This window comes from Monodelphis domestica, chromosome 1 (assembly GCF_027887165.1).
Source record: "Monodelphis domestica isolate mMonDom1 chromosome 1, mMonDom1.pri, whole genome shotgun sequence".
In the NCBI taxonomy this organism is placed as follows: Eukaryota; Metazoa; Chordata; class Mammalia; order Didelphimorphia; family Didelphidae; genus Monodelphis; species Monodelphis domestica.
Window position 1 is genome coordinate 648,214,205 of NC_077227.1, and position 19,780 is coordinate 648,233,984.

The window sequence follows — 19,780 nt, forward strand, 5'->3', positions numbered from 1 at the left end:
TTCTTAAATTGCACCAAGACTAAACTTTATGTTGTCTTATAGGTTCCTTTTGGACATTTTCTTTCTTTAATAATTAAATGGTTGTTCAACTACTGCTGTGAGTACCTGGACAACTTTTGATTATACCTGCCCTGAGGGTGTAATATTCAGCTTAGAAGGTGGGGCAGGTTGGGAATTTGTTCAGAGTAGGAGAAGGTGGGAGGTGATATAGTGGGATAAAAGTAGGGTGTGGATGAATATGATTATCTGTTGTGTGGAGGGTGAGATGTGACCTATCTTCCTACCCTTCTATTAGACTGATCATATACCTCGTAGGGTCCTACCATAGACCCCACTTTGGAGACCATCTGATCATTTCTGGGGCAGTTGTCTCAGACAGTAAGTTAAAAAGGAGTTGTTGATCTACATTGCTATAGAGAGTCTCTATAACTTTCTAGTTACTGACATTTGCATTTGCATAAGGAACAAAACTTTAGAAGCTTATTCAATATACAGTTACCAAGACATATCATACATGATCATGAATGATTCAAGGTCAAGAAAGCAGAAAGTTTTAATGACCTGATGCTTTATTTGTAAAATAAAAGGCTGCATGATGTATCAGATAGGGTGATGGACATGGATCAAATCACATCATGAACACCTACTAGTTGTGTGACCAGAGGCAAGTTCCTTTTCTTTTTGCAAAACTGAGAGGATTAGGACTCAGTGCCTTCTGAAGTCCCTCCCAGATCTCCAGAAACCAGTACAATTTGTTTGCTAAAAGTCTGGATCATAACACAAGCTTTTAAAGAGTAGAAAATTTTCAACTTACAATCTTTCAGGACCTGAAAATTTCTTATTTAGTTCAGATCTTTAACAGATTCTTCCGGACCACACAATATTTTATAATACCTCAGAGATTACTGTAAGCTGTTTTGCTTATGATGATATGATGCTAGACTTAAGTCAAGATAGGATCAACAGCCCAGAGTAGTTCTTTCTCCATTTCCCCCAAGGATGGAGCTAATGTGTGGAAATTTCTTAGACTCTGCTTAAAAAGAAAAAAGAAGAGCAATGATCAGAAACTTCAAAGGCAAGGCAATAATATTTTTTAAGCACATACTCTTTTCCAGGCATTGTGCTAAGTGCTGGAGTATAAAAGGAGAAAGGAAGGAAGGAAGGAAGGAAGGAAGGAAGGAAGGAAGGAAGGAAGGAAGGAAGGAAGGAAGGAAGGAAGGAAGGAAGGAAGGAAGGAAGGAAGGAAAGAAGGATATATGGATCTTGGGTGGCTCAATGGATTGAGAGCCAGGTTCAGAGATGGGAGTTTCTGGGTTCAAATATGGCCTCAGATAATTCCTGGCTGTGTGACCTTGGGAAAATAACTTCTTAAACCCCATTACCCATCCCTTATCACTCTTCTGCATTGGAATCAATGCACAATGTTGATTCTAAGATGGAAGGTGTTTTTTAAAAGTGAGCAATGTTGGAGCAGCAAAGTGAATAGAGTGCCAGTTGTGGAACTGGGAGGACCTGAGTTCAAATTTCACTTCAGACACTTTCTGACTATTTGATCCCGCATTAGTTACTTAACCCCAATTGCCTAACCCTTACTGCTTTTCTGCCTTGAAACGGATACTTGGTATCTCCTCTAAAATAGAAGGTAAGGTTTAAAAAAAATAAACAAGGCCCAATGTCTTGCTTGAGATAAAAAAAAAATGATTGTCTTTCTCCATAGAATTACAAATAGAACCATAATTAATTAAGGTACTAATACTTAGTTCATTCTTATCAACATTCATTCCTATTTGTCTTGAACCAGATTTTAATTTTTTTTTCCTAAAAAAAACTAAGTAGGAGTTAAAAGCAAAGCTTATAACCTCAGAAGGGCAGGAGTCTGGATGATTCAGATTCACAGCCTGATGGGTGTGGTCAGAATAGGCAATGTAATAGCCAAAAGAAGATTTGGGCTGCTTCTCATATCTTTCTGGGAGGCTTAATAAATCTAATCTATTCTCCCATAAAAAGTGAAAATTTTTAAATGATATCAACATATTCCTAAACAACTTATTAATCATGGCTCTCTTTTTTGAGTTCCCTGTTTTGATTTTTAAAATAAAAAAATATATACTTTTATTGAATCTATGCAAAGAATACCCATAAAACAAAAAGAAAGTAGAAAAGCATTCATGCTAATTTAGTCTGTGGTATGATCCCTCACTTCCCTGGCATAAAGAAAACTCAATAACCATCATTTCTTTTTCATTTTAATTACGTTTTTGCTCAGTTTGGGAATTTGTGTTTTAAAGGTACTTAGGGCATGACAACAAATCCAGAAGTTTCTAATTTCAACACAAACTTTCCAGTGCCTTGAAGAGCAGGTACTATTAATAATCAACTGGATGGTACAGGGAATAAGAGTTTGTGCAGACCTGAAATCATTAAGACAAATTCAAATCCAGCCTCCAACTCTTAGTAACTATGTAGTCCCCGTGCAAGCCACTTAACTTCTGTCTGCCTTAGTTTCCTCATCTGTAAAATGAGTTGGAGAAGGAAATGATAGATCACTACCACATATTTGCCAAGAAAACCCCAGATAGGGTAACAAAGAGTCAGACACGACTGAACAACAAGAAGTAGAAGTAAAGAAAGGAAACATTCCAGTCATAGGGACTAAGAGAGGTTATGGAAGCAGGAAATAGAATGTTGAATTTGGGAATAATAGCACCAACCTCCAAGGGTTGTTTTGATGTTCAAATGGAATAATCCTTATGATATAATGATATAAGACTTTGCAAATTTTAAAGTTCTATATAAATTCTTGCTATTATTATTAAGGAAAACAATAGGAGAAATGATGCGAAAGAGATGAGCATGGAGAAAGATGAAAATGATCATTTCAAGATTAGAGATTTGGACAGAATCTGAGGATGCAAAGAAGGGAGGTTATTTTATCAGCCCTATTTTGAATGAGCTACAAGAGAACCAGTTGGCATCAGTGAAAAAACAGGAAAAATGCTATAGCATTTAAGATGAGAATTGACCAAAGAAGATTCTTTAGGGAAGATGGAAAGAAATCAAACATTCCTAAATGCCTTTTAATACCACATAATACAGTACAGTATGAAAGACATTAATTTTTCTCTTCTATTCACTCTTTCAAAGGAGTTTTCCCTGCTTGTTCAGTTCTTAGGTGCCAATAATAAAAAAAAAAACTCATGTAGCTCTATTAAAGTGAAATTAGGTGATGAATGGGTGCCATGCAAGCCAGGTTCATGCCAACTTCTGGCTCCAGCAAAAGAGGATTCCCAAGAGGTGAGCCTGATCCAGGGCTAAAACCAGAGATTTTGTCAGTTCCAGAGTAGTGGCCCTGGTGTGCAAATTGGAAAGAGAAGCTTTGTTTATTTTGGCTTTCTTTGTGTTCATTTTGATTGTGTGGCAAACCTATCTCTCTGTGGCTCTTTTCCTTGACACAGGTGGCCCCACTTAATTCCTTTCTCCTCACGTCACTAAATACAGACTGATAATTAAAGGATTCCTCTTTCTGTCACTTACTATGAAACACAGATCCAAACCAGTTTGTTGTGGATTTTTTTTACCTTAGCCACATAGCTGCAAAGCTAAGTGGATAATCAATCATTCTATGACTAAATCCATCTGGAACAAATTTGAAGAAGTGGCCATGTACATTTCTTTCTTTTAAAAAAATTAAACTAAAATCAGAATTGATCTTTTCAACAATTCAGAAGAAAAAATGTTTAATGTACTCTGCAAGCAAGATTTATTCCATGCCCCTCCCTTGCTACCCAATTCCCACCATCTAATTTGTATTGAGCTTAATCCAACTAAGGGCAATGTGAGAATTTTTGGGAAAGAGGGATACCTATTTAACCCCTAACCAGTGAAGACAGAATCTCTGTAGTTGATTCGGATTAAATGTGACTATGATACTGTCTACCCACTCAGCATCCAAACAGGAAGAGATCACTTTGGGAATTATGATTAGAATAGCAGTCAAAAAGGATGGGCATTTTGTTATGGAGCTACTTTCCACAGTCTTCTTCAATGTGCTATGCTCCCTTCCTCCTTAAACTCCTGGTATCCAGAGCTCCATGGTCTGCAGATTCTAAATGGGAATTTAGCAGTCTAGAACCAATTGATTTTTTTAATAGGTAACCTTGAGTTTATAGAATTACAGAATCTCTAAATTAGAAGGGCACCCAAAAGTCATTCAACCAATATCTAATTAAGAATTTAACAACATCCCCAACAAACTGTCATTCAGTCTCCAGTTGAGGAAGCAGTTCTATTATGGGAAACCCACTAACCTTCCCAAGCTATCCTCTTCCACTTTCTTCCAACTCTAATGATTAAAGGAAGCTTTTCTACATTCACCAACCTTGTACTAAAGCTCTCCGTGTAACAGATGAAAATAGTAAGATTCAGAAACATTTTCCCATGGTCATACAATTGGTAAAGAAAATTTAAATTGATGCTCTCATGACTTGAAGTTCAACATTCTATATACTATGCTGTGATAAGAGAGCAGTCGGAAATGATAATGAAAAGGTTCATTTGTAGCCAAATTACGAGAGTCTTGGAATGCCAGGACAAGGATTTTGAACATTATTCTATAGCCAATGGTGGGAAATGATGTCAGGGCCATATGGTTTAGGACAAGCTGGGTTCAAGTGTCATCTCTGACTCATTCTGGCTTTATGATCCTTAGAAAACCATTGGATCATCGATTTAGAACAGGTCATCTTGCCTAATTCCTTCCTTATACAAAAATGAAGAAGCTAATTTCTCCATGCTCCATTCAGCTTTCTGAATAATATAGATTGCACTACATTAGTGAAAGGAATTTTCACATTAGGAATTCCTTTTAGCATTAAAATTGCAGGTTTAGTTGTTTTGTTTTGTTTTTTAAGTAGAGCCAAGGAATATTTTTGAGTCAGAGTAACATAATGAACAGATTACCTCCAAATATTTTTGTGTGAAACAAAATAATTACACATATATAATTAAACTTTGCTAGTTTACCCTCACTGTAGCAGTCAGTATGACAGTAAAAAGTAAGGAAATTTCACAAAATTCGTTTTATTTCTTTCAAATATATTTACAACCTTATAGATAGACTCCAAAAGATCTTATGTTTCTATATTAAAGAACTTTATTAGAATTTTAATAAATGGTTTAAGCTATTCAGATTTGGAATGTAAATATTGTTGATAAAATAAATGCTATTTAGAAACATTACTTTCACTTGGAAGTAGGGTAAATGCTTTGCAGGTAATTGTTCAGTGATCAGATTTATTCTAGATAAAAACAAAAACAAACATTAGCTCAAAAAAATAAGTTATATATCACAAATTCTAAATTAGAGCAATCCTAATTAATATGGTTCTAACTGTGATTTTGGTTCCATGAAGTAATATGCTCCAGTCTAAATGAGCTCTTGAACAATCTTTTAAACCACTATTTTTTTCTCTCATACCTTCCTCTAGTAAATCACAGAACATTTATTAATAATTTTAACAGTAATATAGTTGAAATGGTTGGGATCAAGTTCCCTAACATAATTGGTTTATAAATAGAAAATTAATAGCAATAGTATTTTAATATTCTTTTCATATTTTCCTAGGCAATGATTTCATGGGGGCAATGAATTCGCTCTAGAGTTAGAATTACCCCTCAACTTTTAACAAGGAGCTTTGAGGCTACAGCTAATAATAGTTGGAAAGAAATTAGATGTCATATTCATATAGAAATTTTAACTTTATAAAGTACTTTGGTTAGAACAACACTTTCAGGTAGGTAGGATTGGTACAGGATAATAAAACTGAGGCCCAGAAAGATTTTTTTTGTCCCCAACAGCTAATTGATCTAACACTTCTACCAAGAAAAACTTGGGAATGGACAGAGAAGACAAATCCATTCTCTGCTTCTAGAGGAACAATTTTTTCAAATTGTTGGAAGAGAGAGTATGAGACAAGAAAAAAAAAACTAGAAAAGTTCAAAATTTCTGGTCTAATAAAATAAGAGCTTAGAGGACTTGAGAATATATTGGCTAGCTTATGGAATACTCCAAAGGAATTTAAATTATGTTTAGATCTCATTTTTATTCAGTCTTGAGTTTCCAGCTTTTCTTTGAAGATCTCACAGCCAAAATTTGGCAAAGGTGAAACAACTGGTCTATCCATTTATTAGTCTATTTAAGTTTCCATCTTGGAACACATACTTCCCAAAAGTGAAGGTCTGCTTGAAATGATCAGTATTGACTGTATAGACACCTCCTTTTTTATTTCAAATTAAATTGCAGTATCTTAAATCCTGATATGAGGAAAGGAATTTGCTTTGTTAGAAATAATGAAAGAGAATAGCACATACATAAGACTTCAGAATCCATAAAAATCACTTCATAGTACAAAATGAACTTTGTTGTAGTGCCCCCTAGAATATATTTTGTTGCTAAAATGCCCCAGATTATTTTTAAATACAAAGCTATCAAAAAGTTCCCTCTACTGTAACTGGTTACCAAATTTGAATAGGGAAATCTGGTAAACCTTTCATTCTTTCCAAAATATTATTCTTGGTCAATAAAATGCATTTTATTTTCTACTAAAGCCTATTTCTGACAAATAGGTTAAACTTATTAGACTTTTTAAATAATAAATTGGAATTTATTTTATAAGTGCTGCAATGTAAATAAAGATGCATGTCATTAAAAAGAAGATATAGTTCTATTATTATGGATTTACGTCAAAAACAAAATTATTTGGAGGAGACAAGTCTAAAAGGCTCCACAAAATGCTACTTTTATTTTTCTTTCACAAAGTACTGTGACATGCTAGATATTCATCTCTTAGGATCTCTCATATTTTGAAGTATTTAAGTACTTTTTTAAGGCTGCAACTAGATCCAAATTAGTTCAAATCCCATGAAATGGTCATAAGCATTTGAACTGTTCAAAGTTATTATTATGTAAAATATGGTAACTGATTGTAGCCTAATGGAAATATACAATTCAAAATCAAAGGATGTCACCACTGTTGGGAAGAGGAGCATTCATTAATTACACTAACAAGGATCTAGCTGTAGTTTGGAATTGAAATGGTGATGTAACTAATACTGAATCTAAATATTAGTCTAATTTAGTATTCTGTCCCATAGAATTGTGCAATAATGAAATAACTAGTTATTATTTGTACCCTATTATATCTGTATATAGTGTATAGTGTACAAATTAAACATTTGGCCCTATCCTTTAAAAAAATAAACAAAATTAAAAACAAAAAAGAAACATAGAATCAAAGGTGTTATCATAACATAAAAACATTATTTAAAAAAACATTATTCCTTCCTCTCCTTTATCTGTCCATTTTCCCCCTATATAACTTCTATTCCACATAATTTTATATTCATCCTCTAGGACAACTCTAGGCTTGGTAGTTTCCTATTCTTAAGTTCTTTATTTTCTATGTAGTTTTAAATTAACAATTGAACAGTCTTTAAAGTAAGGAAAGAGATTCAAAAATTGGGGAAAAAAACTAGGCAATTTACTAATAGCCTTCCACCCATCAAATGAATGTTGCAAAAACTGTTGATTACCCAGAATTTGATTCAGAGATTGGGATGTCCCATGATTTTTAGCCATGTAGCATTATTTGAAGAATATTAATGTTTAGTGAGTAGTTTTTTGTTTTAATAAGAAACATGAGTTGTTGAAAGTACCATTTAAATTTCCCCAAAGCAGTCTAACCTGCTTTCTTCTTTCTATTTAATTCTATATCTATTATGGGTCAATCAAAAATATCTTCATTAAATAAATACTCCTGGCTTCCATTTTTCAGGGAATTGATTTTTGTCACTTTGGGTGCTCTATCCATCCATGCAGACTACAATATCTCCATGCTTGGGCTATCTCTAAAATAATAGGCAAAAAGTACAAAATGAGACTCATATTCAAAGTCTTCCTAAAGTGATTCATCCTGCAAAAGCTTGTGTTCAGTGACATTACCTTCAGGAACTGTAGGTCTCCTTGGCACCACAGTGAAGTATTAAAAAGAATTTTTGTTGTTATTCAGTTGTTCCAGTCTCATCCAACTCTTTGAAACCCCATTTGGGGTTTTCTTGACAAAGATATTAGAGTGGTTTGCCATTTCTTTTTTCAGCTTATTTTATAGAGGAGGAAACTGAGGCAAACAGGATTAAATGACTTGACCAGGGACACACAGCTAATAAGTCACATCTTCCTGACTCCAGGCCCAATACTCTTATCTACTAGACCACCTAGCTGCCCCAAAGAAGAATTTTAGTGGAAGATAATAGAGAAATGGCCTATAAAATTAAGTAAATTGAAATCAATTAAACTTTATTATGAGAAAATGAAATCAACCCTCTATCTAAATTCAAATGTAGTGGAGTGGCCCTGGGCAAGTCATTTAACCACTGTTTACCTCAATTTCCTCTGTAAAATGAGGATAACAAAAACCCCTACCTCTCAGACTTATTGTGAGGATCAAATGAGATAATATTTGTAAAAGTGCCCATCACATAGTAAGTGCTACATAAATGTTTATTGCTTCTCTCCCCTTTTGTACATTTTTCTACATCTTTGAGTCCTAATAGACTCTTAATTTGCCTCCTATAGCAAAAGTATCTTTTTTTTTTAATTTGGATATTTGAGATTAGATTATCCTTTTAAGTAGAGAACAGAACTTTTTTTCAAATGTAATTTATCACCTTTAACATTTTTGAGTACTTGGATTAGTATTTAGTACAGCATAACTGTTTTTATTTAGCCCCAAATCATACTCATGTGGATGCTTAAATTAAATGCTTCTTCAATATATGCCTGTGAAGTTGATCAACATGCAGTTTAGGGGAGTCTTCCAGATCTGCTCATCAAAGGCCATTGGTCCAATTTTTCTATTTCTTTCATGCCCTCAATGAATCTGACTCTGAGCTTTGTTCTGTATAAACTGAATTCCTTTCCTCTTCAGTGTACTAACCTACTAGCGATCATGACATGCTCTGGAAAGTGATGAGCTAACTCCCCTCTAGAAAATAATTCTTTCTCTATAAAGAGTTGTTCTTACTCAGATAAGCCATTTATTAGATTGGTTGAATTAGATCAAGGGTTTTTTAACTTGGAATCCACAAATTTTTTTTATATATTTTGAAAACTTTATTCCAAAATAATTGGTTTCCTTTGTAATCTTATATGTTTTATTTTGTGCATATTAGAACATTATGTCTGAGAAGGGTTCTGTGACACAGAAAGTTTTAAAACCCTCTGTATTAGGTGCTCTCTTGGGACCCTTCTAGCTCTGAAGTTCTTCTGTCTATAGCATGAAAGAGAAGAATATCCCTTTTCAATATTTATGGTTTGATATTTTCAAAATAGATTTTAACCTATGTGGTGTGATAGAGTACATTCACTCTTCGTTAAGATGGCCAATTCACCATCATTTTGCCACTGCCACATTTTTCCTACCTATCTTCATCCAAAAAAAGATATTAAACTGTAACCTTCCACCTACGTCTCTTTATACCTTGACCTTTGAAGCACAAACATTACAGAAGCATCTCCCTGTTGGGAATTATAATTTCACCATTTGCCATTAGTCTGAGGTCAGAGTTAATCCCTTTTATCCAGGAGCATTGATCTTGAGGAAAATTGTCCAACAAGCTTAACACTGAGCTAGTTGAGGGGGAAACTGAGTATTCTGCAAACGAGCTCAGTCTGCAGATAGTGTGATCGGTGTCTATTTGTGGTAGTTTTTAACTTGCTAGGAGTTTGGGATGTGAAGAAAGGAACCCAATCTTAGCATTGCATTTTTTAAATGGCTGCTCTTTCTTCAAAAGAAAATGTATCGGGGGGACTGGGAGAATGGCCTTCCATACTCTAATCTCATTCGGCAAACAAAATTCGGCAAATTTTTTTCAAGTTAGTTAATATAGTAAGACTTCTTTCTCTCAATCTATATAGGATATGCTAACCTTGATGAAAATTGTATTTGAAATGAACATTTTAAAGTTCCATTGTTGAATAATAAAAATATCTTTTCATTCTTATGAAAAATTGCAGTAAATATTAACTACATGTCATTCTATTTTATTTTAGTGGTATGAAACTTCCTTTACCCAAGCAGATGGGCATCTGTTCTATAATGTGTAGGTTTTGTTGACTGAGACCCTTAAAGGCTAAATGACTTGCTTAAAGTCACATAGGAGAAGGTAATATGCATTTATACAGAACCCACTATGTAGTGTTTAGGCACTGTATGTTAAGCACTTTTTTAAATGTTATTTCATTCAATCCTCACAACAACCCTGTGAGGTAGTTGCTATTATTATCCCCATTTTGCAATTGAGAAAACAGAGGTAGACAGCGACTTGCCAAACTAGTATCTGAGGCCAGACTTGAACATCCTGACTCCAGGCTCTATCGACATTGTCAGCAGCTACTAGTAGCCAACATATGCCAAGGGTGGGGCTTGAATTCAGGTCTTCCTAACTGTTATTTGTCCTCTGTACTGTGCTACCTTTCATATTGATGGGGAAAATTGAATTTCTAGCTATAAAAGACCTCAGTGCTTATCTAGTCTAACCCTTTCATTTTATGAAAACCGAAGTATAGAGAAGTTGAAGGATTTGCCCAACATCCCACAACTATATATTTATTAAAGGCAAAAAATCCTGGATTCCTTTAACTGATTTTACATCATTTCTTTTTCTTAATTATCAACACATTTTGTTTTTACGTGACTTTTTGATTCCAATATGTTCTTTTTAGGGTAAGGAGAAAAGCTAATGTCAGAAATGTGAGTAGTTTGAAGAAAAGCAACAAAGTGTCCATTTAAAACATAATTTTATGCTATTAAGAGAACTACAGTGCTTAGCTACCTCTGGAAATCATGAAAAGAGTTTTCACAATTAAAGATCACTTGTTAGGACCCCTTGAGCCAAGTCTGACAGCTTCACAGTAAACAAAGTTAACCAAATCTGTGTGCCGTAAGCCAAAAGTCCTTATTAAAAGGTTTCCATAAATAAATCACTGTTAGTAAGAGAAAATAACTCAAAGTTAGTTTGGAGACTGGACATTTAAATTAATTCCTTTTCTTGTGAGAAAAAAAAACAGAATATGGTAGAGCCTCCTTATCCTCAATTTTGCTGTCTACAATTTCAGTTATTCCTAGTCAACCCAAAACACAGGAAGTCTGCCTAGCAAAGAGCCAGAAGTCTTCCTGCAACAGCAATCTACCCCTAGTAGCAGTCTCTTCTGCTTCCATTTTCACTTTTTTGAGGGGGAGGGAGTGAAAAGTCTTGGTGCACCCAGCTGAGGAGCAGGAGCAGGGAGAGAGAGTATATATGAGGGTCAACAAGTATTCGTTTATATCACCAGTTTTGGCCATCAGCAGTAGGTCTTGGAAGTATTCTCCCATTGATACAAAGTCTTACTGTATTACAGAAAATATGGAAGGACTTCATACAATAATCATTCTAAGGAATATATACCAAGTCCAGAAAAAGCAAAGTAGAGCAAACTTTTCAATCTATATAACTTAGTGCTAAGAAATTCACTTTAAGGACTAATTTAATTTGGCAGTCTCCCTTTCTTAAATCAAATGCATACGTGGCATAACTCTTCTTCATTTTGTGTTATTTGTGTGTACTTACTTCAAAAGCGCTTTATTATTCCTGTTTGCATTGACTTAACTTAAATGTGGAGGGAATTTTAAAAGTAGGAATCTGAAATGTGATTTTACTATAAAATTTGGGAATTCAAGAGAGCTAACTCTTCTTATGGGGACTTCAGGTAAAATGTTACAAATATATTTAAAAAGCAAGAGAATGTACCGGTTTTATGTTGCTTCTTCCTGAGAAACTTTTAGAATCAAAACACAGCTTTCTTAAGCACTTTTATTAAGCAAAGTTTTTCCTTTTCCCATTCTGCTTTTAAGCAGTTTGTCTAAATACTTAGAAATTTATTTTAATGCTACCATTTCACAAGAAGATAGCCAATCTGATAGCTATTTATTTGCTATTTTTTCTAACATGGTAAAATACAAGGAGAGCCCATAGCATTAATCAATTAGTATCTGATAGCAAAATAAATTGAAATTGATTTATAAGAAAGAGAACCTTGCTTTTAATGGTCCCAAATCTCTTTTTTAACATTAATGTTCTTTGGCTTCTAATAATAGAAATAATAGTCTTCTACATTTTGCAAAGCACTTTTCTCCCTCTGAGATGGTGCATGTATCATTATCTCTTTTGTGTATGAGAAAACTTAGGCACAAATTGGTGGCCTGACTAGGGTCAGAGGTGGGGGTCTCAACATCAGTGTGCCCACCAAAGCCCTACAATGCTATGCCAGAGAATAATGCCACACCATGAAAAATTAAAATGATCAAGAACCCAAAAAGCTATGGAAAGACACGCAGTACTTGGGATCATAGCATGGCATTAAGAATAGTGAAAAGTAGCCTCAGAGACCTCACATGGAAAAGTTGATCAGAGAGTCAACTAGCAAAAATGAGACCTAGGTAGACAGCCTCAGGGCTAAAGTAGCACTTCATACTCCAGAGGATTGAGACCCCATTGGACCAGTGATTGTGGATAAACAACCAGGCCAGTGTGGAAGAGAAAATTGTGTTAGGCTTACTATAAGGAAGTTGTTGCTGCTGTTCAGTTGTTTCAGTTGTGACCAACTCTCAGTGACCCTATCTGGTTCTTTCTTGGCAAAGATACTAAAGTAATTTGCTATATCCTTCTCCAGCTCATTTTACAGATCAGAAAACTGAGGCAAATAGGATTAAGTGACTTGTCCAGAGTCACACTGTTTATACACGTTTGAGGCCAGATTTGAACTCAGGAAGACTCATCTTCCTAACTCCAGACTTAATACTCTATCTACCTAGCTTCCAGCATCAGAAAGACCTGCTTTCAAATTCTCTTTCTCAACACTTTCTACATGACCCTGGGCAAATCCTTTAACCTTTATGTACCTTAGAAACCTCATTATAAATGACTGCAAGCTGCCTACTATCTTGAATTTTCCATACTGATCAAATCAGAAAAATCACAGCTCTTTTGTGTGCTTGGGGAATAGCCCAAGAAAGAGAACTTAAGCCCAAAAAGAAGCTGTGATTCCAGTTGTGTTCTGAGAGAATAAATAGCACATTTTGCCAAATCAAGTCAAAGTTCAAAGGGTAAACAATCCAAGGGACTGGATATTGTAAAGGAATTCCTGGCAAGAATCCAAGCCAGAGAGTTCAACAAAGAATGCCTCAAGGGAAACATATAATTATGGGAACAATAGGTGCCAGTGAAATGATCACTTTTCTCATTCCACTTATCTACTCAAAAAACCATTTAGCTATGATGTCAAAGTGGTAGATAGTAATAATATATGCAGGCACACATACCAATTCTATTACATCAATGTCGCCATTGATCTGGACACTATAATAAAAGAAAAGCCTTCAATGGATCCTCTATGAAGGGTTTATGGAAGAACACAAACAAGAAACATTGTCTGAGGAATAACGGAAAGGATGCAATCTGTAGGTAGAAGGGCTGCCCAGATGCATGACAACTTAGATCATCAAAACATAGAACTGAAGCATATGATTATATTGAACACCCTAAGGGAAATGATGACCATAATCCCAATATGGAATCAAAACAAGGAGTCATTTCCCATTTTACTGCATGATACAGAAGTATCAGGCACATGATCGTTGTTCACTTACAACATCTTGGCCAATAAATGTGACATGTCTTAAAGCATATTTAGAGTTGCAGGTTCTCCCTCATCGAAAGTCACTAAAAAGTACACTAGCCAGGGGCAGGTAGGTGGCTTAATGGATTGAGATCAATCCTAGAGACCTAGTTTCAATTTTAGCCTCAGACACTCCTAGCTGTGTGACCCTGGGCAAGTCACTTAACCCCCATTTTGTAGTCCTTACACTCTTCTGTCTTGGAACCAATATAAAGTATTGATTCTAAGACTAAAAGTAATTTATTTATAAACATTTAAATAAACAAATATACTAGATGAACATCTGTCCAGGTTAGGCTTAAGTACACATATGACTTGTGGACCCTAAGTGATGACTGAAGATCAAGTCTTTTCCAGTCACACTTTCTCTGACAAGTTAAATTTAACCAACAGGAATTTCAGGTTCATAGTGAGAAGCTGCTCAAGGCCAATAGAAAGAAGTTGAAATGAAGGGCAGAAGCCAGAATATACCATTAAAGATGGAATTTCTACAGAGGAACAACTTTAGGGAAAGGAAAAAATTTCCTCAGAGGAAAATGTTGGAGGCAATTACAATACCATCCAAGCAATTTACACGTACAAGGTAAATAAGCAAGACCTGCTCATAAGAATATACACAAGTCAACCTGATGCTTAAGTCGTTTAACCAAAGGACATCACATCAGGACCAATACAGAGAAGTTAAAGAACCAAGAATCTTATCCAGTTCCATCCCTTGCTCCTGCTTATTCATGCACTGTGCCAAAGCAAAATGACAGAGGTAATGTAGAAACATCAGTAATCCATTGTTGTTATTTTTTGCCTCAATGTATCAGATAATCATATGCTGTCTCAAAATCAGCACTTAAATCTGTTTTCTCAGCTTTAACATTCCAAGGATCTATTATTTCACCAGTATGGATTCTTTCACTATGATGCAGTTTGCAATCAATCAACAAGCATTTTATTAAGTGAATTCTATGTATCAGGTACTATGTTAAGCACTGGAGATCCAAAGGGGGAAAGGTAAAAATAAACCCTACAAGGTGCTAATATTTGAAAGTATTTGAGAATTACTATGAGCAAAAATATTAATCATTAGATTAATCAATCATTAGAATTAGCAACTAACCTAGCAAAAAACATCTGTGAATTTAGCTTGCATTGTGTCCTTGGACAGCAGAGTTCATCTGGCCCCAAGATCAAAGCTTTTCTTTTCATCTTGATACAGCCCATAAGCATTGGTATGCTGTGGGTCTAATTGCAAGGAAGAAACCAGGCAGAACACCCATACAGATTGTCACTGATATTCTTTCTACTGATGACAAAATCAAGAAAATACAAACAAAATAATAGAAAGCTCAGAAAGTAACACAATTGAGTCTGAGCTGATCTAGAAGATGTTGGAAAGCCAACAGAGATTTAGACAAAAATTACCAAGGTCAATTTTGTTTTCTATAAGTAAATTAAGTAGCATATCTCCATCTAATAGTCTGGTCAAAAGTTTCTGGAGTCTGGCACAATGATGAAAACAGGAGTGATTAATTTGGTCTGATACTAATTTTCACAAAAACAGTGGTGTTTTTGCTTCACCACGCATTCTTTTCCTCCAAATGGTTTCAAATTATTTATTTCTCCCACTATCTTCCTAAGTATCACATTTAAATCTATCATTTCTGGGGGGCATCTTTTCCTCCTTTTTTTTAAACTGAAACCCAATAGCTGAATGAGGTGGGAAGGAAACAGGAAGGCTCTGCATGGATGGATATAAAAGGTAATTTGTAAAAATCCCAGGAGATACCCCTGAAGATAACCTTTTATTATTGTTCAGTCATTTCAATCATATCTGACTCATCATGACTCCATTTGGAGTTTTCTTGGCAAAGATAGTGAAGTGATTGGTCATTTCCTTCTCCAGCTCATTTTAAAGTTAAGGAACTGAGGCAAGCAGAATTAAATGACTTGTCCAGGGTCACATAGCTAGTAAGGGTCTGAGATTACATTTGAACTCAGGCAGATGAGTCTTTCTGACTCTAGAGCTGTCACTTTATCCACTAGCTACCAGCTGCCCCAAAGAAAACCTACTTCCCTACACAGTGCTCTTGCCTATAAGTTGTGAAATGGAGTTTTCACTTTGGTAGTGTGCAGGCACCCAAAGTATGATAATTAGGGTCCTTGTTTCTACTCTCACTCTTGTAAAAATCTCTGGCTAATTGGCTCACGTGTTTAGTGAATGGTACTGAGTCATGGAATCATTTTCCACATGAGCCAGTTAACTTTTCTGTCTTCCATAAGCACAGGCCACACCTCTAACCCCCATCTGACTATTTCACAGATGTGTGCCACTAGTCACTAGGGAGACAAGTCAAGAGAGGGTTACTGGTAAAAGCAACTCAAAACACATGCAGTAGCATCATTTTTACATTTGAATGACAGCGTATTATTCCGTTATGAAATCCAGGACAGTTGACTTGGCAGTTTGTGCAAAGACTTAAGTCCCATTGTTTAAAACAAGAACACTGAAGGACTTTGGAGTACTATTTGTTGAACTTGGGGGAGATTTTTGTTTTTAATTTAGGGCACAATGAATTATTTACCATCTCTTCTGCAGAACTGATAAGCAACTAGAACTATTAACCTTTTGCTGGACATCAATAAAGATAGTTTCCTTCTCTTACTTATTATTGACATTCACTTTCCCTCCCATGACTGTTTAGTATGGATAAATTCTAGCTGATTATTTCAAAAGGTTGAAAAAGCTAACTTGGACTGGGCATGAGGCCCAGATTAATTTGATCCCAGTATTGTGAAGGAAGAAGCAAGGGGAATAAAAAGTCTTTGACAGAAATCGTTGATAATTGGCTGAGGATTGGGGAGGGAACCCAGAAAACTTGGAACAGTATGAATGTTATTCTAACGTAAAAGAAAGGAACAAGGGAGGAACCAAAAAAAAACTACAAAGTAACAACCTTTATAAGGAAAAATAGGACAAATGAGAGGAGCAAATACATTTTCTCTGAAATCCTGAAGGGGTGGGTTGCTCTGGAGGGTAGAGTTTTCCAGAGACTTCAAGCTCTAATTCCATGAAGTTTCAAAGATTATTTTATTTTCATCATTTTCTAAATGCATTTTAAATACACCCCAGTTGGCCATGCCTTCTTAAACAAAGTATATTGAACATAGTTGAAGTTTTGCTTGATGACTCAAAGTCCTCATTATGAACATTAGTGATTATTCTGTATTATTAAATTATTATGTAATATTGTTTGCCTCTACAATAAAGGGGCCCAGATTGCCATGTATTTTGTTTTTGTGTCTTCTTTTTATAGTCTTTCTTTTTTCTCTTCTTGCATTCAGCTATTATATCTTGAATGCATACCTATAGCAATTTTTATCTCCCTGTCAAATTTGTTATTCTAAATTTTTATAGGCTGTAAACTCAGATTGTCATACTCACTAAAAATAAATTGGATATTTTTAAGAGTAAGTAGTCTCTGGATAAAAGCCTAATAGATTCTCCTTTAAGTAAAGTATATCAGCTATAGGACATTTGACCTTTATTTTTGCCTCAGAGTCACTCTTATGTTTACCTAGTAGTTTCCAGATATATTCCAGTTAGATGATCTATTACTATATAATGAGAATTAATAAATTCAAACTACTGAAAGTTTGTTGAGTTTGAAATTGAAGAGTAGGCTCTTTAGAAATATTTCCTTTGGGGGGGGGGGTCAACTGGGTAGTTCAGTGGATTGAGAGCCAGACCTAGAGACAGGAGGTCCTCAGACCTTCCCAGCTGTGTGACCCTGGGCAAGTCACTTAACCCCCATTGCCTAGCCCTTACCACTCTTCTGCCTTAGAACCAATATATAGTACTGATTCTAAGACTAAAGGTAGGGGTTTTTAAAAAAGAAATATTTCCTTTCTATTCTATCAGTGCCTAGAACATTGGCACTTACATGTTTGCTGACTTGTTGATTTGATACTAAATTGTCATGGAGAGGGAATTATTTATTTAAGTTTCTTTAGAGTATTCAACTTTACTAAAGAATCATGACAATGAAGATAATATAAAAGTACATTAATAAAAGTTACTAATGTACTGTACCCAAGATTCTCCTATAGGGAAAAGAGAATAAATATGCATTCAGCACCAACTATGTGCCAGGCACTTTATGGATATTATCACATATGATCCTCATAGCAACTCTGAGACATAAGTGCTATTATTATCCCCATTTTTTACAACTGAGGTAACTAAAGAGAATATGTTCGGTGACTTGCCTAGGGTCACATAGCTAGTAAATTATCTCAGGCTGCATTTTAACTTGGATCTTCTAGCTCCAGGGCAAGTGCTCTGTCCACTGAGCAATCTAAGCTGCCACTTTTCTACAGAGTGTTTACTTATTTAACTATATCTAAAGAACTTGACTATTTAAAGGCCTATTATAGAACTGAGATAATGAAATGACTGTTGCAAAAGTCAGGTTAAGCAGTGTTCAATTAAAAAATAAAAAGTTAAAATATTTGGAATATTTGGAAACAAGCCAACACATCTGTGAAAACAAATCGAATAAACTCAGAACAGCATTAGGCGAAAAGTAGTATTTTTAAGGATAGGTAGATAAAGTCAGAACTTGTGCAAGTGAAGAAAGAAAGATTTATCAATCCAAGGAATGGAAATGTTCCCTAAACTGATTGTCTGAACATGCATATCAAGGGAGTTCTATGAACATGAGATGATATTCGGCAGCTCTGGGAACTTCCTTTCATCCAATTACTCAACAGTATTTATTTGGCATCCACTATGTTAGGGACTGGGAGGTGATACCAGAAGAGCTCCATTGTACCCATAGTCCCATTCCTCAAGAAACTTATTAAAATTTTCAGAAGATAAGAAGCTTTGTTGTCCTATCATCTGGGATTTTTTCAGTCTGTAATACTACCTCCTTTGACACAGAGCATAGCCTCCAATTCTATCTGAATTTGACACTGCTGCTCTAGATGTCAAACTAATTCAGTCCTCTCTACCCAGGAGAACTGTGCCCTAAACTATCCCAGACAGATTGGCATGGTTCCAAATCTCAAAATATTCTAAGGAAGGAATAACTAACTATAAGTGTCGTGTCTGTTACTCACTAGACAGTTGAGAATTGTTATTTATATCAAATATAAATCTTTCTTGCCCTTTTCTCTCATATGTGTCCATGTGAAAGGGCCCCATTTGGAAACCACACATAAATTGAAGTTTCTAAATACATACAAATCAAGAAACACCTGGCATTTTCCCTGCCAGAATTTTTTTAACTCTCCATTAAATAAAAAGTGTAAAATATCAGCATTGTTCCACATACTATACACCCACTCGTTTTATGCCAAAGATATGGTCTTTGTCCTACAGGAAAGTGGTGGATCTTTTTTTATCTTTCCATGATTATTATGAAAGGTCTGAGGTAGACATTATGTCCACTTTATAGATAGAGGGGACGGGGGGAAAGTGTTGGAATCCTTGCCAAGCCAGAAAGAATTCTAGTCCCCTGATTCCCAGGACTAATTTTACCTTTCTTCTATAACCTCTCAAAAAAACTATTGTGAATGACTCCATTTAATACAGATCCAGCACCGAGGATCTTCATAAATCACAAGAAGGTCCTGGGGGGAGCTTTACAGAAATGTTTTGATTGAAGTTAATTCTTGCACTGGTGAGAACTCACTGAAATGCCCATGTGCAGTGCAAAGTTATCAAGTTGTGGAAAGAACATTGCAGAGATTAAAATGTTGCATAAGACAGAGAGTAAGCAGCATGAGTCAGGGGTTTGGGAAATATGAGTCACAGAATGAGGAAAAAGTGCCAAACTCATAGTTTAGAAAATGAGAAACTAAGCAAGGACTAAAAAGACATAAATAAAGTGGGGATAAGGTTGTCCCCGTTAAGCTCTGAGAGAAATCAACATTTGTAATGCCATGAGATAGTCAGTAAACATTTATTAAGCAACTACTGTGTGCCAAGCATTTCACTAATAACCAGGGGCA

General features: G+C 35.3%; 1 protein-coding gene across 6 annotated transcripts in view; it reads left to right on the forward strand.

The window, feature by feature from the left end:
* Positions 1–19,780, forward strand: part of EFEMP1 (EGF containing fibulin extracellular matrix protein 1) — a 69,812-nt gene that overhangs the window by 24,830 nt on the left and 25,202 nt on the right. The gene's annotated exons all lie outside the window — the stretch shown is intronic.